This window comes from Streptopelia decaocto, assembly GCF_964273445.1.
Source record: "Streptopelia decaocto genome assembly, chromosome: 4".
Taxonomy (NCBI): domain Eukaryota; kingdom Metazoa; phylum Chordata; class Aves; order Columbiformes; family Columbidae; genus Streptopelia; species Streptopelia decaocto.
The window spans coordinates 5403898-5428298 of record NC_138658.1 but is presented as its reverse complement, the minus strand read 5'-3'; the positions used below and the strand labels follow the sequence as shown (position 1 = coordinate 5428298).

Below are 24401 nucleotides of genomic sequence, written 5' to 3'. Positions count from 1 at the left end.
CTGAAGTTTTACCTAGACTGGAAAAGGTCAAGTAGAATAGGTGGGTGAGTACAGTCTGTCATGCCTGCTCTGTTATTTCTGGTAACCCTGCATGGATTTGGAGCATGTGCTATAAAGAATGGAAAGTAGCATGAAAGATGCCCTGTAGTGTGGGAAAGATGGGCTGGGTCACATGAGAGACTTGCCAGGTTGGAGTACATCAGTGAGGGAATTAAATAGATATATGTTGTAGTATTTGTTGCAAATGTGAACTAGACAGAGACAAAAGAGGTTCCCATGAGGGTGGACTGCAAGCAGATGCCAAGGCAGTGCCCCAGGCCAGGTGGTGTGTATGAACCATTAGCTGTAATAATTAATTTCTCTCAGCTGGGTTCAGGTGGCTAACAGGGCTGAGTGGGGCTTTTGCAGGGCCAGGAAACAACCTGCTTTAAAAACTTGATGAAGATGGGCCATAAATGGATTAAAAAAGCACTCTTAAGGGTGTTCATAACAGAACAGATGGTTTCTCCTGGGCCTCACTGATATCTTACTGCCACTCATACTTCTGTTGGGATTAAACATGATTCAAAGAGAGACTTTGCTACCTGAAGGCTTATGAGGAAACGAAATGCCTGGCTTTGAAAAGGGAGTGACGGGAGCCTGCATCATACTGGGGAACCCTGGACTGGGGAGCTGCTTTGGACTTCTGTGTAGATTTGAGCTGAGGAGAAGGTAAGCAGGGTGGTGTTGCTGGGAGGGTGAGCTAGGAAAGTTGAGGAGCCTCTACTGCTGTGGGTGGTATGGAGCTGTGTTATGTTTTTCTGCTTTTCTGAACCTGCACTGTTGTTCTGAATTATTGCATAAAGAGCTCAAAGTTATATAACTGTTGTGGGTTGCCATAAAAATGATGGAGGGAGAAGTAGCTGCAGGTCGCTTGTATTTGTACAGATCCGTGTGTTCAGCTGTATATTGATGTATAGCTGGATACAGGATGGTGGTGGGTACCTGAGTCCAAGTCTATTGTCTTGCTTGCTAGAGCTGTGCTGGGTACCAGGGAGAGCTGCTCAGCAGAACATGGGCCGTGTTCATGGAACACAATGTGCTTGCCCCTCAAGCTGTCTCAGGAATGGGGTCAGTGAAATAGTGGGGCTGATGTGCTGCTCTGCCTGGGCTAATTAAAAGCGATTTGTTTATAGCTTATAAATTCCTATCTTTATTTTGCTCTTGAGGCTTGTTATTTTTAAGAGTGTGCGAACTGTGATTTCTGTGGATTGTTAATGAGTTCTTTTGGTTGCTTTCATCTGAATGTACAAAGTTTTATGAAGATGTCATTCTTTCTCCTTTAAATGATTCTGTCAGGTGTCCAGACTGTTGGGTATTTTTTTAAATTATTATTTTGGTTTTTAATGGTGTTGCAATGAGGGCAGTAACCTTTGAGATGCTGAGTATTTTCTGTGGGGAATTAAGCCACTGGAGGCTGTGGGCATTCAAGGGTGCCTGCCAGCTTAAGCACTTGGGTCATTTTTAATGTTAGTGTATTTGCTTAATTTTAATGGATGTGAATGTACCTTCTTGGAGAGAGAGAGGTTAAGGAAACAACTTTTATCACTTGTTCTCTGCTCACTGTTGGATGGAGGGGGAGCAGCAAATCACTGAAAACTAATTAACAAAGAGAATTAATAGTAAGGAGGATACTGTGCTTAATATGGAAGCAGCAAGTACGGTTGAGAGCTCTCTGCTTGTGTTTTTGGTCTGTAAGCTGGAAATTTCCTACCTGCCAGGAGTGGTATAAGCAAAATTCACAAGTATGTGCATGTTTTAGTGACCGATATGCAGAAAATTGTGTGTATCTTTTAAATGTAATGGTTTCAAACACTTTCTGTTTTCTCCTCTGGCGAATAAGAGGTCAAGAGGAGTAAGACCCTGTGACTTGCTGGCACTGGACATAAAGAAGTATTCAGCTTGGCTTGTGGTGATTCCTGAATGGAAGGATGGGGGACACAGTACAGAGGTGCCCAAGTTCCCTGGGTCTGCAACAACATGTGTCTATAATAAGGCTAAATCACACTGGAGAGTCCATATGATAGCATATTTGTTGACTGTTAAACGAAGGCAAAATGAGGTTTTCAAGTTGGGTCTGAGTATAGCTGCTGCTGTGATTTTGTGTAGATTACTTAAATCTCCCTTCTCCCTTCGTTTCTGCTGCCTCCCTGAAATGGCAACAATGGTCCATCTTGTCTATCAGTTTAGAGCATTGCTAATTGCAAGTGTTTAATGTTTGTAAAACACTCGGAAAACGAACAGCCATCTTGGGTGAGATCTGATTTCCACTGTTCTTGCCACAGAAATAAAAGAACGTCAGTGTCAACTTGCCTCAGATCCACTTCTGACCCCAGGCCTGACAACACTGAGGCCCGTGCCTGGGCCTTAGTTTGTGACTCATACAGTGGGAACAGAGCTGCTTGCTGTCTGTTTATCAAACAATGCAAAAATCAAGGCAAAAATGTTTCAAAGCTTGGAGGCAAAATACTGCCTTGCTTCTGTAATACTTCTTAGCAGGCAAGCTGCAGGGAAGTTTGTTAGTATTAAAAAGAGAAAAGTTGAGCACTTTGTGAATAGACTTGAGAATGGCAAAACAACGTGCAACATGTTGGAAGCCAACACAGAGAAGTGTGTGTGTGGTTGTAAGAAGCTCCTATAAAGGATGCTGAGTACTGTATATAGTATAGTATAGTATATATATAGTATATAGTATATAGTATAGTGCTGCCCTTCTGTATTTCTACTAATGAGCATCAAAAATGGTCTGTTGAAGGTTATGAATCTGACTTCTTACAGCTCTCCCTAGCTACCCCGGACAGGAAATTCCCCTCCACAGATGTGGCGCAGTTCTGCAAGTCAGAACCCAGTGAGCAGTCCCAGCTAAATCCTGGCTCTTCCCACGGGAGTAGTATTTTGTATGGCTGACTACTGCTATTAACATTAATTTGTCTGGCAAATTAACTAGCAGTGTCTTTTCTAGTTCCGAATGCTAAGATCCAAGATGACAAGGTGGCAACTATCTAGTCATGTAACTAAAATGCTTAGCTTAGGCTGAATTTTTAAGCTCTCGATTAGTTCTAAGATTAAAAGAACATAGAAACTTTCTCAACATAAGTAGACAAATGCAGGAGTCCTAACTGGCATTGCAAAATTGGAAGGATGTCTGCTCTATATAAATCCATGCCCAGACTGATGATTTGGTTCATATCATCGTCAATGAGCTGATGTCCCTTTTTAACAAGGCCATATATTTCATAGTTGAATCCAGTCAAGTTTAAAATGTCCTTTCATCAAAAATACAAACACTTAAGTTGGAGGCTGGATTAATGTAATTCCTGTAGGACTTGTAAGGATATATATGGTATATCTTCTACAGCAATTTCTGTTGGCTTCCTTGTACAGCTCCTGTTTGTAGGACAGACCAGACCTCAGTGGTGCCCTTTCCAGTAAAGCTGGAGATCCAGTGTTCGTCTGTAAACTGGGATGACGGGGCTCGCCAGGCCGTTGGCAATGGAACCTGCATGTGTGGACTGCAGGTCAGAGCAGCTTCTGAATACTGATCCAAGATACTAAATGCAAGAGAAAATGCAGGTGTCGGGGAAGTGATTGCTGAGTGGATAGAGGAGGAAGGGGTGAACATGATTTAAGCTATGGAATAAACCAAAAAGCTCAGATCGCAGCAAAGATCTGTGCGCTAGAATATTTGTGATAAAGGACGTGAAAAGGCAGCCTGGACTGCAATAGAGCAGGCAACGTTAGACCACAGCGCTCCCAGCGCTCAAACTTAAAGTCTGCAGCAGATGACTTTAGAGAAACAGTTTGGAGTTTGGCATACACTGAAGGCTTAAAGCAGAGAGAGATTTTACTGCTAGTTTGCTGGTAGTTGCTTAGGCTGTTTTATGGGTAAGAAATGACAGCCTCTGTCTTGCCTTAGCAACTGGGTGCAACTGTGCTTTCCTACAGAACACACCGAGGATGTGTTCAAGCTCAGCCATATTACATCAATTTTGTTCTTAAGTCTGAAAAAAGTAAATTGCAACCTCCCTTTCTGTTCCCTATTTAAAAAGCTCCCAAAGCTGTACTGAACCTTTGTGAAATAAACAGGAGCAGAGAAAACTGGAATGGACAATCTCTCACTAAAAATGTATGTACTGTAACTTTACATTCAGGTATCCTTGAGCTGCTAATGTGACTTTCCTCTTTGGTAAATCGAATCAGTTTTTTTCTTGGCTATTCACTGTTTTGTTCACTCTGTGGGAACTCTTTGATCTCATTGTTGGTGTAAAAAGTTCTGATGAAGTCAACAGTGCCTTACCTGCTCTGTTTCTTCTTAAAATTGCATCGTGTATTTTTTTGCTTGGAGGTAAAAATACTGCATCCAACATTGAGATATTTGTGTCAAGCAATAGTACCATGTGCTGTAACTTCTTGGTGCCAGCTGAAGCTCTTGAAGTTCTTGTTTGGTATGAACAATCAAAAAATGGAATCTGTAGAAGTCCAAGACTTGAACTTAATTGAGAGAAACTACTGGAGCACCTTAGGAATTTCTTCCTTTCATGATGTGTTTCCCAAAGCCCTTCCTGGATAGGATCATCCACACATTCTTCTCAAAAATCAAGGTGTGTTTTTGAAAGACCGGGCCTGTGGTAGTGTTCCCTTTAACAAGAAGGAAATAAAGGAAACAAGTTTTCCTTATGATGGAAGACTAAGAAATATAATTCTCAGTACTCCCTTGAAAAACCTGGACTGATTTTATTAAGGTAAAAATTCCTTGTTCATGAACCACTCTCTAGCACAATAATATAGGAAATAAAGTACAATATAGGGGACTTTTTTGTTTCCCACAGCTGGCCGTTCAGTTGTGGCTTCCAAGGAAGGGCAAGAGGAAAGAAGCTGTTATCAACTGTGGTTGAAGCCTTTCTGATCTTGCTGGCTGATACTGCAGCTGGAGTAATTAGTTTCCTGGCCTTGAACTCTTTTTTCTTTGCAATTTTCTCATCTTTGCTACTAACAAAGAGTAATGCTTGTCTGTGTCACAGATCAGGTGCTTCTTTTATAATTTCTGTGGTGTTTTCATTGCCTTTAGTGCTGCTGGCAACTGAGCTGATGATTTCATGGGAGAATTGCCACTGAAATACCTGGTTCATGCCTGTAATGTCTGTTCATTTTGGATTTCCCTGTGAGATATTTTACAGAAAAGCAACACTGATTATGCAGTGTTAATAATATATGTATAATATATGGGCTGGGAGGAGAGAGCTCACTTGACCTAAATTTGCCTTGGTCTCAAAGCTGCTCTGAGGTTTTGTACAGCATCTTAGGGACATGGTTTAGTGCTGGAGTTCAGATAGGTTATGACTGGACTCAATGATCCTGAGGGTCTCTTCTAACTGAAATGATTCTATGATCCCTCCTGTAAATACTGCCTGTATTGGAGACAAGTAACGCTTTTGTCTCAACTACATCACTCCAATTCTTTATCATAAATGTGTGTTTCATAAGCTGAAGATGAGAGATTTTGTGAGATTTGACCAGTGATCTTTGTCCCTCTTGTTGAACTGCTGTTTCCGTGGGGCTATAAAATAAAGGCTGCTTTCATTATTCCCTTGGCAGATTCCATCTATTGTGACTGTCTCCCTCCCTTCAAAAAGCAATCACATACAGAAAAAGAAATTCAGTATCTTCACATGTATGATGAGTTCCTGTTAGAGCTCTGTGGAAAATACCCTGTGAAAATAACTGGAAATGGGTTTGTTGTCATAATTTGCGCCACCTTATGGAATTTTGAGCATGGAATTTGCCAGCAATTAAAACAGTGGCTAGATACGTCAGGGAAATTAGGTTTTCATTTGGTAGACTGCAGATGTTTGGTGCATACATACTGGCTGTTTCTCTTGTTTGGAAACTATTTTCCCCTCTATAAGAAAATTAACAACAATAGATAGACATTAACTACAGAACTTGGAAAGTGCTGTAGGTTATTCTAAGGCAAAACCAAGTTATTGAGTTGTCAGGTACTTATCAGTTGTTAATCACATCACTTCCTGTATCAACATGGTTACGCTGCTGTAATAAGGTTCCTGCTGCACAAAAACTGTGCTTATTTATAGCTGCTATAATTGCATATTTGACTTTAAATTGTGACTTAGCAAACCAATAGCTAGTGGCCAACTGCTTTCTTAAATGGAAAAAAATATCCCACAGTGCAGAGCAGATCTTGGAGGCACAGAAATTAGCTAACTGCATTGAACCATGGTGGGAAAATTCTGAGGACGTTTTAGGGTGTGAAAAGCCCACATTGCCGTGGTTATCTCTGGCTTATGCAGGCACTTGATACCTCAAAGTCTTCACCCAAATCAATAATGACATCTGTGCCCTGTTTGGATATAAAATTTATTTTTAATTCCTTAGTGCTAGATTGCACCCAGGACTCATAGATGTGTATCCACTTCCTCTCCATGTAAGCACTTGACTATTCAAGCTGTCCCATCAGACTAAGCGGTAAGTTCTTGCAGATGGGGAGAGCTGTATCTTGATCTCCACTGATGGCACTAGTTGTATCTGTGTTATTGAGTGGCCTCCACCCAGTGCTGCTTCAAACCTGATTCCCCATGGCCTTGCTGCATATGCTGCTTGCTCTTATAATGTTGTGGCTACAATGCTAAACTGTCAGAATGCCCTTCTGGCACGTATCTACTTTGTACAGTTTGTCATGAAGAACTGGTTTCAGTGTTGCTCATGTTTGTTCACTAGAAATGAGATTGTCATTCACTTGGAGTGTGGTTTAGAGCTGGATTGGCCGATACAGGAAAAATGACAGTTTTACAAGGGCTTTACTGAAGAGCTCCCTTCAGATTGTTTGTATGGATTCCTATCCTTCTAGCTTGGCCATTTCCATACTTTTCACATGATATAGCTGTTTCAGAAAGATCTATGTACTAGGGAGAAAAAGCTTGAAATCTCTTGCAGATCTGAAGCAGTTTTCTTCCAATTACATGAGAGGAGATCACAGTTTGAGACTGAAATGAAGCCAAATCCCTTTGAAGGGCTGAATAAAGAGCACCAGCCTTCAGAAGGCTGAAAACTGACAATGCCTCAGTCTTACTGATGTGTAGAAGACACATTGTTAGCTAATGGAGAAAAGGGGGGTAGTTTTTTTTTTTATAATATATTTCTGCCCTCATCCTTTTCTTCAAACTCCATCCTGCCACGACCTGTAAGTTTTTCATATGACAACAAGCATTTTTACATCTTTGCTTAATTGGATGCCATGGAGCCAAATAATTCTGTGCAACCCTTAGAAAACTTAGCAGAAACACCTAGATGGACTTTGATGTCAAGTCTATCAATAAGTGAAAAAAAGATAACTAGGTAGAGGTATCGCTACTAATGACTATTACTACTGTGAATAATTCTAAGCTTTTGTGCAGCTGCGTTTATTCCTCCTTTTCTAATTCCTGAAGCATCATGTGAAGTATAGAAATGGAGCCTTTTATGTATCAGGAGTGTATAATAAAGTATGGTGAAATCCAGCAACTAGAAAAAAAACCTTCTGTATGTATGTGTGGGCAAACTTTAATTTTGCCTGAAGAATGTAACTTACTGCTTTTTAATTTGTGGTGCAGATACAGCAAATCTGCAATTAAGCCTTCTAGCAGGTCTGTAGGACTGGTAATTGTTTTGTAATCCTTCCTTGGAACACAATAAATACAAACAGTAATCACAGGTTTAATGAGTATAATCTATCATAACATAACTAACAAAACAGTATGTGCAATATTATCTCCTAGTTCATGCTTCAAATATTCCACTGTATTAAAGGAGTGTAGCAATTGCTGAGTACCCACCTAGGCAGGAAGAGAGGGAACAGGCTTCTAAATAAGTAAACAGTGTGTATCTGTATGATAAACAAGAAGGCTTATTCAAAATTCATTTTGCTCCTGTGGAGGTGAGTGAAAGCTTTGTACTGATTGCAGGTACTTGCTGCTACACTAAGGCCTAGTTTACCTAAAACCTTTTTTGAGAGACCACACTGAATATACAACGGGATGTTTAGAAAACTGTAAGACTCGGTATCTGTCTTAAGTGCATCTTGATCCGTGTCTTTGTTCTCTTATGTTTTAATCACTTCAGGTTTCTCACATGTGCATTTGCATTTAGAAAACTTGTGGAATACCCAGTTTCTAACTTGATGTAAACCAAAGGGAGAGTTACCACAGAGCTTGTTATAGAGACTCGAGTTCTACAGTGCCCTTATACTTACTCCTTCATGAAACACATCTTGGACTGATCTGAAATTAAAACTCTAGCTGTGTGATTCTTTTGGGGAAGCTGTTTGCACTGGATAACACCAAAATAGTTTCAAACCGAAGTTTCTGGCCAGAGTTACTGAAAGGCTCAAAACTTGTAAACTTGAGGTTGGGAAACCTTTTCAGCCTGAGAGTAAACCAAACCCGGCATTACTTGTGACTTCAGGCAGACCTGGCTGACCTTTAGGTTAATTTAACTCAGTTGTTTACCTTCTCACTGCACTGCAATGTTGGGAGAATTTGTTGCTTGAAAAGCGGATAGTTGAAAAGGAAGTGCCAGTGTGAGTCTCAAGGGATCATCCCTTTCTGTCAGGACAAATGCATAAATTTAATATATTTTTCTAGTCTCTTCCTGAACATACAGAATAGTTAAGCTGTAGGGGAAGTATCCTGCCTTGGTAGAAAGTTGACTTTTGTGTATAAGGATGTTCTGCAGACCCAATTGCTGTGCCTTTTTTTGTACTTGTGCTGCCACCAGAGAGAAATGGCACTTTCCTGAAACCCATCCGTGGCAACTGTTGTAGGCAGTCTCTTAGTCTTTCCTTTGGTTTGTATCAGTTAAATCCACTATGGAATCAACTAAAGGAACTGACTGTTCGAAAAGCTTACATGAATTTATTTTCAGCTGACTTGCAACACACAGTGTTTTTTCCAAGTGATCTGCCAGTCTGACATCAGTATTAAATAGGATATTGCACCTTATGGACTAACAAGTCTGATTCATTGTGACAGGTTTTTTTTTCCTCTAAGGTCTGAAGTTTTAATTAAGGGAGAAACATGTGGGAGAGAGAATAAAAATCAAGAGGTAAAATAGGAAATTGGTTTGCAAAGGCAGGGAAGGAACTTTGTCATTTATTATTCTAAAATATGAGAGCATTACTGACTGCACAAAAAGTTGTATGTCCTCGTTAAAAACAAACAAAACCCCTTTTGATTCATTTTACTTAAATCTGGAGCATCTTAAGAGCTTTTTTTATATGCTTATGTAAGTGTGGCCAATCAAGTAATAAGTGCAAGGAGTAATGCTCTTTATATTTTCAGTGGATAAAAACTCCAGAGTGAGTTGTGTGTTTGTGTGCACACACGTCATACCGAGCTGGAACTGTAGGAAGGGCCGAGCACACCGGTGATCTGAGCCTGTACATGCTGATCTGAGTTTTCTAGTTAGAGTTGGCCTCAGAAGAAATCTGAAAGTGGCATCTGCCGCAAGTTAGCTTGTATTTTGTAGTCACAGAGTGTTAGTCAGTGCTTGTTACAGACAAACAGAATTTTTGAATAATTTGGCTCACCGAAGAGCAGTGTCAGTGGATTCAGTTTCATTAGACTAAAGGTTAATTTGGCTCTGAAAACTAATAGTTTCTCTGGAAACGTTGGCTTTTTCAGTCACAAGTAATTTTTGAACACCAAAGTAAAAATATGGTGAAGTTGTTGTAGAATTAAGTTTAATGCCAGTTATGGTTTTATTTCATTTACAGCTATTAAGACTGAGAAGTTATTTTCTGCAGACCAGAGTAAGTTCTGGAAGAGGTGATGGGAGACTTCTCGTAAGCAATAGTTTTCCATCCTTTATAGCTTTACTTAAGGCAACAACGTGCTGTTGAATGAACTAATTTGGCTTTTTATGGCAGCTGTGGCCTGTGTGATTTGTATCAGAGATATTCAGACCAAAATACCGATAGCTTCAATAGCCGCCTTCCTATACCTGCCTGGCATGAGTCAGACCCTGTGGTGATGAGGATCACATTAAGTCATCACTGTGAAGTAGATGAAATCCACCTCTCCACTTTCTAACTGTTCTGAACAAAATAATTTATCAAGTATATCACCTTTCTTGTTAAGAAAGTTTGGCATGGGGACTCTGTCTTCAGCAAAGTCCTTGTTAAAAGCCAGTTGTAACTTGGTGCATTCCAAACTCTTACTTGGCTGTGTGAGGAGGGCTGGGACCCCAGACAGGCCCGTGCTCTTTCCTGGGCTGGATGTGGACAGCAATGAGCAAACCTGCTGAATGTATTTCAAGTGATGTGCTGTTGGGGAATCAGCTGTTTGCTTACAGTATTTGGGTCATCATTCATCATCCACATGAGTTCAGACAGTTTCTCAAAGCACTGTCTTCTCCTGTTTGACCATACTTTTTGAAAGGACTCTAAATGCCTTGGCTCATGTTGCTTGGAGCAGATTGTGGAATAGGGATTATTCCTTGATAATCTCCCCAGAGTTGGATGCTTTGTCTCTGGGCAGAGCTGTGTGGGTAACAGAGTCTTAGGCTGCAATTCAGGGGGACAGGTCTGTTTTCAGTGGTCTTAGTGCAGTGAGTTCATGTGGAAGTGAAGATCCTGGGAAAGAGAACTAGTCCGGGAACTGCCCTTCCTTCTGGCGTCTCTTTCCCATTGTGCCCTCCAGGATTCCTCCCAGCCCTTGCCTACCTTTTTCAGTGGCTTCTATCGTCACTAGTGCAGACAGGCTTGGAAAAGCATAAGGTGAGAAGGGAAAATTTGCTTAAGAACTCAACATTGTTCTTAAATGCGTGGGAGCTACTGGGAGCAGTGGGATTTAATATGATTTAAGACCATTCATTCCAACTTCCCTTTCACCCAGGGGTGCCCAGCAAGCAAGGAGAAAGCCCTTTCTTTGAGACCTATGCTTGTATCGTGACGTGGCTTCCTCCAGATCCAGGCCAGTCCAAATCTCTGAAGCAGCCAGCAATTCTGCCTCTGAGAGGATGGCTGTGCAACAACTTTAGATTTACAGCACGCTGGCTGTTGCTGGGTAATTATTCTGTGTGGGTTTTACTGCTTGGCAAATGAAAGATCGCTTGTTCCTCAGTTACTGCTGGGTAAGAGCTGGCACACAGCACGTACCATGGCTTTGGCTGAAGGGTTGTGAATCTAAACGAGAGATGGCTTGCACTCTGGGCTGCATGCTATAATCTCAAACAAGTGAGGCATATTCATCCAAAACAGGCATTTTCCTGTTTTTTCCAGACAGAGATTTTTATACTGAATAAAATTTGCCATCAGTTACACTTCCCATGTGGAAGAACTTGACATTTCTGCTAATGGGACATTAGGTGTGCTTCATTTTAAACCTGCTGTGATCTTACCTCTTACTGTGAGGAAAAATTAATTGTGAAAGAAAATAAGACAACTAGTTGCAAAATTAAATACATATTGAAAATGGATTTATGCCTCCAACCAATGAAACATGGAACATTTTGTGAGAGCTCCCATCTACATTTCCAGAAATAGTCTGTGTTTTGATTATTATTTATATTATGTAAATAAATGCTGTGTTCTTGGTCTCGTGTTGCTTACCCCTTTCCTGAAGGTAGCTGATGTGAATACCAAGATAGCACTTCCATTCTCCCTTGTCAACTGCTTTAGGCACAGACAATCCTGATCTAGAAGTGCAATTCTTTGTTCCATGGAGTCTGATCACAGTTGTAACACCTCTGTAGTACAAATAACTATTTTCATATCAAATATGTCACTTGTAGAATGACGCTGACACTTCAGTCACTTGATTAGGTAAAAAAACCCAACCTCTAAAGGGGGTTTGAAAAGAAATCTCTGTCTTTGGCAGGTTATTTCAGAAGAATCCTCCAAGTCTTTTACTAACACAGTTAATACAGACAAGTAGCAGAATGGTTTTTGAACTGTAAAGATAGACTTGAGGTCTGGACCATTCCAGTAGTGGTGGCTTTGCCCTTGTTGGATATTTCCAGTGTAAGATGGCTTATGCAAATCTGCAGCAGGCACGGTCCTCCTTTAGAAACACATCCTAGCTGTTTGTGAAATACACACTGTAGCTTTTCTTGTGACTGGCATAACTGCCTTACCATAATCTTTAGAAATTAACTCTCTTGACTTGAAAAGGCAATTCACTGAGCTGACTTGGGGCATGTGAGGAGAAGAGAGGGAAGAGAAAGTAAGGAAATAAAATGTTTTCTATTTGTCACCTGCAGAAAGGCCTCAAGGGGTAGGAAGGACAGGAACACCAATGGCAATGAATCAACCACCCCCTTCTACCACCAGAGTAACGTGTATAACTGAGCTTAATTTTTTCCCCATCTTCATATGGCTCTAAATTACAGTAAACATGTCCTGTATTCCATCCTATCATGTTATTCCCTGTTCTCTGGGTAAGTTAAATCACTGCTCTCTATAGAGAGCAATTATTGCAGTGGTAGGTAGGTAGTAACATTGCAGTGGTAGGTAGGTAGTAACAATAGCAGCAGCCCAATTACTTTCAGTGAAACTAGTTCTATTTCCAAAGAAAGCCTGAGGTGGAGTAACAGAATCTGCCTGTGCATTGTGAGTGGATGAGTCTTCTCCAAATATTCTTTCATTCAAGTAGTGTTAAATAGTGGGGTGTTTCCCCTCCCAGCCCCCCATTTCCCTATCAAAAGGTTTGAAAAGTGTGTATACAACAAGGCAGTGAATTGGGAAGGTGATGAGAAAAAGTGGTTCTTGGATTTCAGTATTGGAGAGGAGGGCTGGGAAGGGGGAATCGAAGAAACAGGGACAGGATATCACGGTTTCTCTCTACATGGTGAGACCTGGTTCCCCACCAATACTTCCTGGCAGTCCTTGAAGCTTTTCTGAGTTTTCATGTTATCAAAGTCAAATGTTGTAGGGCTGTGTCTTTACAAGGCTTGTCTGTGTGCTGGAATCCATAACTGCCACTGAAATTAGGCAAATTCCCCCAACTTGTTATCTTCATTAAAAAAACCCCCACGAACCAACGAAAAAAACAAACCAAAACAACAACAAACCAACCAAACTCCACACCAGCAAATCCCTGCCTCGCTGTTCTATACAGCAGTAAAATTAAAGACCAGCAGTGACATTTTTATGCCAGACTGCATGACTACAAATGAGTATCCAAAGTGTGAGATGGGGAGAATCAGTGTTAAGGCCCTAAATGGGGCCTTAACTACATTCATGTCTGTATTAGCTAGTGCTCGACCGCCTCTTTATAAGGAAAACATCCTGGCAGTGTGTCTTCTGAGACTAATATTGTGTTGTTGTAAGATACAAGTAATAGATGTAACATCAGGGTAAATGAAAAAGCAGAGATTGCAGATACACTTGGAGTGATGTAGTTGCAAAACCTTGATGGGAGGAACAAAAACTGAAAAACTGGGAGACGGGATAGTTAAATATTTTGGTGACAAAAATCATATGAACAGAACTGCACTTTTATATGTATATTGTGTAATTTAAAAACTCTTTGTCAAAGGATGGTAAAATGAGTATGAATTATGTCAGCTCTTACTGAAAGCACTTTTACACAAGTAGTATAGCATTTTTTGTACATGAGTAACCAGCTACTGTATTATAAAGAGGGTAAGATTTACTAATCCTAACTTCCCTTTGAGGAATTTGTTGGCCTCTTGGCATAGCAGATATGATTTAGGGATGTAGAGTGAAGCAGGGAATTTATTCAATGCCTCCCTGCTACAACAAATTGCACTAATCTGGTGGCTATCTTATGTATAATGGATTAGTTAGAAGATTAGTCAACTTCCTGTGTATGCGTATATCTTCAACCATGACCACAAAATACCCAAAACCTTCATAAAGCTCTAATAGCAGTTGAAAGGGAAGAAAATGGCAGTTTTAGCATGAAGAAGAGATATTTGGAGCTGTCTTCCATTCTTGAAGTGAAAACAGTACAATATTTCCTTTTGTTTTAGTGGAGGGAGAGGGATCTAGATGAAGCATGTCAAAGCAAATAGAACATCTGCCAACCACAGTTACATTTTTACCCACAGAAAATATTCCTTTTCAAACTTGATTAATTCTGGGGGAGATTTGGCATGAGTACAGCTTCCTGAGGTCATACAGGCAGATAGGGATGAACAGGAATGCATCACTTAACAAGTGCATAAAGTTAATTCAGAAGAAACAGAAGTCTTAATATTTAACAGGTACTCATTGTACCTCTTCATTTGCTTCACTGCAATAATTGCTCAATTTTGTTCTGAGGCACAACCCAGAAAATTAGATGGCAAAGAAATTCCAACATAGAAATCTTCTGACCAATAAAACATCCAGTGTAATGAGCAAGTAGCCTTGCAAATCTGCATTTGCTTTGAATGGGATCTGCTTCTGCTGTCCTGCTAAGCCTTTTCTTTAGCTTCCTATAAGCTGCCTTGATTATTGTTGGGAGGTTTAGCAGGCAGTGCGTTACTTGTGGAGTGCAGAGGAGGGTATTGTGGAGCAGTCTGTGCTGCAGCGCCACCACACAGCTTGTTTTCTCTGGCTAGGTTAGTAGGGACAGGAGATCATCTGTGGCCTTAAACTCCTGCTGGTTTCAAAACAGCTGTCCCAGCACTAATGCCTGGTAACTAAACCATGTGTTACTTCTTAACTCCAATGGATTTCAAAAGAGCATCTGAAGACTTGCATTTGTTACCAGGGCTTCTAGTGTTCTTTCTGTTTTCTATAAATGCTGTTTCCCTTATCTTTAAGAAGCTGGGCTGAAATCTTATGCACATCACAAATAATCCTGTGGTTGAATTTAATCAAGATTTGGAATTCCTTACATTGAATTGTTTTCGTGTATACATCTGATTCCAGAATAAAATGGGAGCAGGGTACATCAATCTCTGTTAACAAGATAAGTCGCTTTTCCTACCATGAGCTGGGAGTTAGCATGCTGTGAGGTAGCATGATAACCCTGCGCTAATCTCATGGTTGCTCTGAAGAATAGGTGGAAACATAATAATTGTGATCCAAATAGGTATAAAACATGCGTTATCCAGTGGCTGAGGTATGTCCTGAGGTATGTTTTATGAACGTGTAAATCTTATTACCTATGCACGTCAAATATTCTTTTAAACGGGTGAATTCCTGGCATCAACTATATTTTTAGCAACACAGTGACTAATTGATACGTATTTTCTATCCATTAAGCTTGCCTTTTGGGCTCACTCTTTCGTATTTTGAAGGTATAGTTAATAGACACATGTCAAGTTCATTCTATCTGTAATCTTCACACATAATCCGGTGTTACCCTTTCTTACTTGACTTTCTGGTTTTAAGAACAGCAAACCCTCCCCAGTCTTTCACAATTAGCCATAGCGTATGCAAATCATTTGCATATGAAAGACACTGAAGAGAACAACAGATTTGAAGATTGCATATGTGATGGTGGTTTAAAGCGTTCTATCCTGTCCAAAGAGGAAACAACTGTGGGGTTTTTGTTCGTTTGTTTTAATAAATAGTAATGTGTTTTCAGCTTTATCCTCCATCATTTTCTTACTTCAGTGTAAAACTTTTGTTGATGCTGTAGCTGTATTTTGCATTCTAGGTGGGCACCTAGATGCCAGTGATGCCAGTTAGCAAGCTGGCTATTAGCAAGAATGCTATTGAGCAGAAACAATTTACCCAAATTAAAAAAAAATGTTGAGCAGATGAATTATCTGGACGAATACTAAGGCTAACAAAGAATTTATCAGCTAAAAAGTTAATCAGAAATTATGCTTTCGCATCCAGCATCAGGACTGACAAGTGTAGTTATATCTGCTGAGCTGAGCCTTCTCAATTTCTTCATAATTTAAGTATTTTCTGCGCTTTAGTTTACAGACTTTAAGACAGGGAGGAGTTCTTGCATCATCCACCTTGGTTTTTACTCCCACAGCTGGAGTACTGCACTCCCTAATCTATTAGTGCTTTAAAGAAAACCCTCAAGCTTTGCTCCTGGCCCCCCAATCCCTGCTTGAGTCCTCCATGCCTAAATTCTCCTGATTAATCATTAGAATGGCCTTCCCCAGCACAGGCTTCTCTGAATAGGCAGGCCTCTGCCGCTTCTACTAAAATGCAGTTTTGCAAATGTAAGGGAGAGAAAGCAAAGGGTATCTTGGACAATATGGTTAATTACAAAATAATTCGCTAGCACAGCTACTGATGTTTCTGTGTTACTTCACATTTTGCAGTGAGCAGAATGAGAAGCCATTTCATCTAATGCAAGGTACTAATTTGAAGCCTGCTCTCCTTATGTTGTGGATATTTGAAATAAAAAATCCATATACGTTGGACCTCTAGAGACTACTGCTTCCCAGAGTAACTTATGAAATTTTGGTTTAAAAATTATGAACAGTGTAGGTTAATGTAATGTTTCTTTGCCCAAAGAGATTGACACAAGGCTGAGTTGTTAGAACATGTTAATCACTGGAAACAGTGTTTTCAGAATAAATGGCTTTTAGGCCTCATTTATTTAAATATCTTAAAGCACCAGAAGAGTGCTCTCCCCATTATTTACTTCTCCTGCTGCTACTAAGAAATACCTTATATCTGCTAGATGCCTTTCACAGTAAAAAGACTGCAGGAGGCTGCAGTGGTTATGGATAACATGAATTCACCCATCCTTGCAGTGCAGCCAGCTGTAGAGCTGACAAAGTACCACACGTTTCAGCAACAAGTAAACAATGGGAGGTAGAATAGCCAAAAATGGAGCTTTTAACCCCTTTAGCTCAAGCTCTCCGGTATTCTTTGTCTTGGACAAGACATCTGACATATGATGTAATGCTTGTAAGTCTTAGCCTTGTGAACACATGCTTTCTATTTTAGCAGCTTTATGCTTTTTAGAAGTTACGTGAAAACTGCTAATTGCTAAATAAGGCCTGAGATGGCTGGATTTCCAAATGATCATAGGCCTTATAACAGCAGCTGTTCAGCACTGAACTCCTAAGTGCTACATTCCTAATTCCTCACAAACGGGAGTTAGGTCCTTACTACAGTGTGCCCAGGGCTCCATGGGCCCCAACTGCTGCTACTTGGCAAGAGCATCCTCCTCTTTCCTCCACATTTCTTTAAAAATGAGAGTAAGTTTTGCCATGTTATCCTAGCAGGTAGTCACCACGTGTGAAGCTGGCCTACTTATTCAATGGCCTGTATAATTTAGAAGCTTGGTTTCACGCATTCAGGGTTGAAAGCCTTCCCCTTGATCATTATTTTTCCATGCTTTGCATGTTGCTGCACAGTCTTTCGTGTTCCATGCTGGTTATCTAGCTGAGTTGTAATCCAGCCCCTCTGCTCCACTGAGACACAATGATTCATACGAAACCCATATCTGCCGAGAAAACCAAATAGATTTGAAATGGCAGGTTTGGTGTGTAGCAGCACTGGTGGTTGTTACAGTCTGGTTGCTGGAGAATTTCCTGCAGTTCGTGCCACTGCAATCAGCTGAGCACATCAGCTGATAAGAGACGGTGGGTTTCATCCTGAAGAGACGGTGAACATTCCTGCTGTTATGTTCCACATCTGTGCCCCATTGTTTCTCCCCTTTGCTACTGCATATATCATGTTATGCTGGTAATGCACAAGTTCATGAAGTGGACTTCAGAGAGCATGAAAACCTGCTTGCAGGGCTGTCTGTACAGGTCACTGCTGGGTCAAATTAGATTCTTCGCAATGCGAGGCACACCTGCACAGTCTTGAAGCTTGTCTTGAACCCTGAGGGAAGAGGAAAAAATGCTGCTAGAAGAACTTGAAGAAAAGAACAGCAGCCCAGATGTGCCCAGGTGTCGTGGTTCTAATGGTGTCTGAAGGTGATTGAAAACCCCACTGTCCATGTTCGATGGTTACCAATGCTGCCTCCAGATTTAAAATTAGCAGCTACTTGCTCTTGCTGTTGCAAACAGCTTCTGGGGGCTGTTTCAGTGGCTTTGCATCAGTTAGCTTGAACACTGGCACGTTACATGTGTGTGTGATGTGAACCTGTGACAGTCCATCTTGTACAGCCTTTCAGAGCCTTCTCTCCCTGCTGCTTCTCGTATTCTCTCAATACCAGAATCACAAAAGCCAGGACTGTAATTCTGAATGCATATGTGCAGCTGGGGTGTCAGCAAGGAATGTATGTGGGCGAGTGGCTGAGGGAGCATGAATGAATGATTGAACAGAGGTAAATGCAACAAAAGCTGTGGGTGGAAAGAGTAGGCTTGAAATTGGCTCACCCACTACTTTAATATGTTCTTTACAATGGTGTACGCAAGTGAGAAGAGGGTGGAGGGGCCTTTACTCCCCCAACCCCTTGAATTTGATGTGATTTTGTCTTGGGCGTATTTTTGTTTCTGTGCTGTTTAGGAATGAGGAAAATGCCCTGTCTGCCAGTGTTCTTAAAAGTGTGCTTTGAATTTCCTGAATAAATAAGGTGCAGCTCCTGTGGTGAGTGCAGGGAACCTTGCTTAACTTAATGCTGCATAGAAAGCTGCTAGATAAGGAGAGCTTGGCGGTGTGAGACTGAACAAGCAACTGACTGGGGGATTTTCTGATATCCTAAACCCCAAAGTGTTTAGCAAACAGATTAGGTTAGTGAAGCACAACAGACCTGCCGATGTTTCATTAGCCTGTTCAATTTGATGATATCTGTGGCCCGTTAATGGGGAAAAAAAAGAAGTTTGCCACCATTGAACTGGTTTCTCTCCGGGCTGTGTTGTGGTTTGGCTGTAGCTGCCTTGCAGATATTTAAGGGAGAATAAAAAAGAACTCAGTGTGTCTGTAAAAGGATAAGAAGTATGTGGGTGGGATATTGGCTTTTCTTCCTTAAGGCACATACCAAGCTGGGATGGGAGAGGGCACCAGGCGGAGCTGCTCGTATGGTTGCAGCGAGCCCGTAAGCAAGGAAGAATGGGAGAGAAACAGACACTGTTGCGCGGTGTCCTTTGAGCCAGGGGACTTGCTCCAGCCTGTTCTCACCTCATTAGCCTTGACTTTTGTTTATGCTAATTCTGTATCTAGGGGGAAACGGTACAGTATTTCAAACACCTTCTGTCAGCTGCCTGTAAAATAATACCAAAAAACAAAGGTATCTTGTACTCGATTGTGGTTTGCCCTGTAGCCTCACAGTTATTAACCTGGTTAGTGAACTAATATAGTCTCCTCCGATGGCAAAGCAGTTTCATTTTACCCTGTTGTCAGTAGCACAGGAACATGCACACGTTCTTATGCATGTAATTCGATTCACGTGCCTCATCAGGAACACCACCGCATTTTCTTCCAGTATTTTGCTGAAAGTTAAGGTGGCTGCTTAAATTAGCTTGGAGAAGTGGAGCTTGCTCTAGCTGTACAAAATTTGGTCAGGCTTTGCTTTAACTTCAGTTGGACAGTGATGAGATAAGCTATGCAGGTTGAATTTCTGCTTTTTCTTCAGTAGTGCCATAAGCACTTAAATAGTTAAGATTGTAAAAGCTCATAATTTAATCTGGGTTATTTGGTGCAAGCTGGACATGTTGCATTTAAAGGTGAATGAGGGAGTAGTCACCCTGTGACATGGAGAATCTCGGGGTGGTAATGACTGTCAGGCCTGGATGACTGACTGACGGTGGATGTGATGTTTGGAACAGTCGAATCTCGCCTCTGAAGTATTAACTGATCTGTGCTGCAAATGGGAAGTCATGTTTTTCTTACCATTTAAATAGTAGCAATTTGTCACTTTATTTCAGCCTTCATCCGATTAACCCTGGTCCTAAGTGGGGACTAATGGCAGCTCAGTTACTGCTCTGGATGAGCTGGAAAGGGAAGACTTGGGGAACATCCCAATACAAGGGATACTGAAACACCGACACCCGTGCTGGGGCTAAGCCATCTTGTCTCATCTGGGAGGAGGAAGGGAGCTGGCTTTGGATCCACAAAATTATTTACTTACCGTGTTTTATAAAATAGTACTACACCCTCTGTCCTCGCAAGGGAAAAGTAGTTGCTGTAGGAAATGTGACTTACTGTTTCAAAATAGCTGATGCTTGGTGGGGTGGGGATGGCAGGAGCAGAAGTGTAGCTTTCTCTAAGACTGTTCTGGGAAGCTGACCCATGATCTAGAGAGCTCATTTGGTTAGAATCCTGATCTCAGCTTAATTTTGCAAGAAGTATGTGCTTTTAATCTAAAATGCCTCCAGTGCGCAGTTTTGTTTATCGTGCGTATGTTTGCAAGGCATCTGATTAGACACAAATCTGACATCTGGCATGTGAAACTGGCATGAGAAACGGGAACTGCCTTCAGATCAACAGTCAGAAATAGAACACGAGACGTTGTTAATGACATAAAAAACAAACACCAAAATCATAAAAATGGAGGTAATGCGGATTATGTGATGGTAAGCGAATTTGGCGCTCAAGCTCACTTAGCAGGAAATACTAACAAAAAGTATCCAGAAAAGAAATAGTCCTGCCTGAGAAATTTTATAATGTATCACTTCTCTATGACTCCTTTTACAGTTCGTTCACATCTTGTAAACTTCTACTTGAGATGGGCAGGAAAAAAATAAGAGATTATGTGACAATGCTCAAACGGCAATGAAATTATCAGACCAGAGGAATGTTGCTGCCTCTTTCATTCCTTTCATTTTGCTGTTACCCCAGGTGTCTAATGCTGAAAAATAAAAATACTTTAGTCATTTTTCCCATAGGAGATGGTTTGTGTTAATGTGATTTTCAGGCTCCTCTTAATAAACAAAGGCAAGTCAGGTATGGGGTAAAGGCAACTTAAACTCATTAGATGGATTGAGGAGAGAAGGATCCTCTGTAGAGATGGAGTGGAAGTTTCTCACCTGTTTTGATCTCATCACTTTTCTGTCATCTTGCTTACCAGAGCATTCACGCTACTCTTGGGCCTGAGACTTTAATTGAAATTGAAATGATTGAAGAAGGCTGTGAAAGTTGTGCAAGATCAAGTCTGCGCTGCCGTTTGTGGATTTCCCTGCAGTACCTGTGTGCCATCTCTGTGTTAATATCACTCCAAACATTTTCAGTGTGTTCTGGCTGGAAAAAGTTTGGTTTTAATGGTGTTGATATTAGTGAAGAAGCTTGTTTGACTCCAAAGGGATTTAATTGATCAGTAGAGACAGCATCAGGAACTTCATTATTGCATCCTGTGGTTATAGATCGACTGAATCCACCCTAAAATAGCACACTAATGTAAGCTGTTGGCTGGTGGTGCAATTTACCCCTTGCCTGGTCCCTTCCCGTTCTCCATCTCCATCACCAGTGCAGTGTGTGTCTCTGTGTGCTGTGAGCCCCGGACGGTGACGTGGGGGTGACAGCCCATGTTGGGGGTGACAGCCCATGTGGGCTCTGTTTTGCAGCAGGGCAGCTGCTGGTATTGGCTGGTCTGGTTAACAGCACGTGAGGAATTGTTAGGCCAAGCTGCAGCTTGTGTTCAGGGCATGACCACTGATACTTACAATGGTTTTGTGGTGGAGGGGAGTACAAATGATGCCCGGAAGGGGCAAAACTGCTGCATCCTGTGTGCCAAACTGCCTTCTATCCACTTCCAACAGTGGCATTTGAAGATTGTTTGTGCGCCTGCATTCCTTGGGTGTCAAGGAGTGGAGCTGAACAGCCATCGCATTTGGGTGAAGGAGGGTTTAAAAACCTACCAGCAGGACAACCTGTGACAAGAGGTGCAGTCACTTGCAGTAATGCTGTTTGTTGGGTTTCTTACTGCAACCCCATGGTCCCTGACTCTGAGCTGCAGAGCAGAGCCCTGTGTGTTGTGTCGGTGGATCCTCATCTCCAGGCTGTGGATGTGGGGTTTCCTGTAACATGTGTAAGCAGCAGTGATGTGTGCCAGCCTCGGCCTGCAGGTACAGCTGTGTGCTGGAACGTCAAAAACAACAAAGTTTATCAGGCCTGCTTTGTGATCTCAGGTTAAGAAGGGAAAGGGTGTTTTCAAAGGTTTTTTTTCCTTCCTTTATCTAGAAACATCTTTATATGAAAAGACTTCTGATAATAGCACTTAATCTAGAAGAGCAAGATATTGCAAAAGACAGAGAAAGGGGGTGGAATTAGACAAATCTCTGCTAGGAACGAGTCCTTCAGGTAGTTGTTCCTCCTGTCTAGCCTTGAAGTGCATGGGGTCCAAGGCTGCTTTCTGAAGAGCTGCTGTAACCCAACCAAGCTTCCTAGGTCAGTGCCCTGGGGTGAAATGTCCTGGCCTGTCTTCAGCCAGGAGTGAAGCCACACGTTCATAATGAGTCAGTCATCCTAGCATTATATCTGATGAATTTGAATACTGGTTGATCAAAATACCACTTTCTGCACATGTTGTGAGCTTTTTATTGTTTTGTTTTTCACCATGTTAAGTGTATTATCTGTATAGATGGCAATGGTAAACTTTTACCGCTGAAAAAAATTTTCCATGTGTGGTTTTATTTTTTTTGGAGGCTTAGCCCATACGAGCAGGTATCTTAGGTCACTTTCATCTACAGACAATTGCAGCTAATACAGGTATTTTTTGCTTTTTAATTCTGCTTTGCGCTGCGTACCACACCACCCAGGGAGCATCCATGTCGGGCCGGTTCAGTGGATTCTTCACCGATGTTCTGTCCCTGCTGTCTGCATGAACAGGGGCTTTGCACAGCTGAGCTGAGACCTGGAGACTTTATTTGTGGGATTTCCTCTTCTGTCAGAAGAGGCTCATCCAAGCTTTTGGAATAAGTGTTGAGAGCTGACAATGATGTTGGTATTGGCCTTCTGAGTTCTTGTACGAGGCATCTGGCATAAGTTGACTGTACCTTCCTCCGGACCGTTTTCTATCTCCATTAAACTCTTCCCTGCTCTCTGGATGCAGTTTTTAAATTTCAGTTACTGCAGCCCAGTGTGTCTCGAGGGGGATGAGGCTGAGTCCTTCCCCCCATCCCGCTGGTTGATGGCTTGTCTTGGGGCCTGTTTCTGGAACGATTCACTTGAGAGTCACGTTTCAGCAATGCCGAAGTTTGTCAGGACGAGTGTTGGTTCCAGTAAACGAAGGGGATGCGTGGTGACTGCACATGGTCCTGCCTCCTCTTTGTTACTAACACCCCCTTGGACAGTCAGGACAACACTTGTCATTTTGCTCCTGCTCTTATCACAGTAGAGGTTTCCCACCAAGACTGAAACGTGTCTTCAGCACGACTTAGGCCCTGGGAGAATTATAGCTTCTTTAACAAAATGAAGGCAGGACTTCAGATCTGTTCTTATTGTGCTATATATTATGCTGTTGTTGAAATGCTGCAAGTATTTTTTCATAGGGTGAATGTCCAGGAAGGCCATACCACACCCTGATGGGTGACAGGCTACGTCTGAACGGTGAGTTACCTCAGCCAAATGTGGGTGATCTTTGAGTGCTGATGACCCAGTGAAACCTCTCCTGTAAGGAGGCCCTTCCTGCAGCCAGCCAGGCCATCCACACGACCCTGGGATGAGTTCTGGCTTGCTGATTACAGTCACTGTCAGTCTCTTCATATTCTATTCTTCTTCTTGGATGTCACAATGTTTAAAATATTTTTAAATGGGTTATTGGTTAAAGTGTAATGGAATACGCAGTGGCAGCTGGAGGGGTAGAGTGGTGTTATTCTACTGATCAGTCAATTAGCTTGCAATGAAGATAATATTTTAGAACACCTACGAAAGGGATCTTGTGTCAGCTGGGCTCTCAGGCTCTTGTGCTTTACTTAATCCTTCTGGCACTGCTAAACAGACACTTGCTGATGTTTCCTGTTAGTGATGCACCTTTGCTTAGCAAAACTTCAGCACTTCCTTTGTCAGAATGTCTGGCTAGAAACATGACACACCTTGGGGAAATATGGAAATCCTGCAGCAGAAAACAAGAGTGTGAATACTGAACAGGAGCAGGGTGGGGAACAGACGCTTTTATTTTTGTAGAAGTATAATGATTTTACTTGTAGCTTACACATAACTAACTATACTGAGATTCAGAAATTCCCTTTGGAGGAGGGAGAAGGAAGAAGCATCCATTGCTTCAGTTCTGCTCTGTGGCCTTGGGGGTCATTGTGGGGGGGAGAAGGGAAAGTCTCTCCATGCATGTAGACAAAACCCAGATGAACAAAAGCCCTGTTCTCAAATTGCTGCTTGGCCGTTGTGGAATATAATATTGTAGAAAATACTTTGTCATGGATTATATATGATTTGTCAGATTTTGTACACCAACAATAACTGATCTGAGATACAGGACACGTAAGTCACTCAAATGGTTTTAGTGGTGGTGTGGCTGGTTTTTGTTCTTGTTTTACAATAAAATGCCAGGAGTCAGAGGAGATACTAAACTCTTTGTGTCAAATCCACCCTGAAGATC

The 24401-nt window shown here is 41.6% G+C and overlaps 1 protein-coding gene across 6 annotated transcripts in view; it reads left to right on the top strand.

The window, feature by feature from the left end:
* The window catches only part of SLC39A8 (solute carrier family 39 member 8), a 66029-nt gene that overhangs the window by 32841 nt on the left and 8787 nt on the right, over positions 1-24401 (top strand). The gene's annotated exons all lie outside the window — the stretch shown is intronic.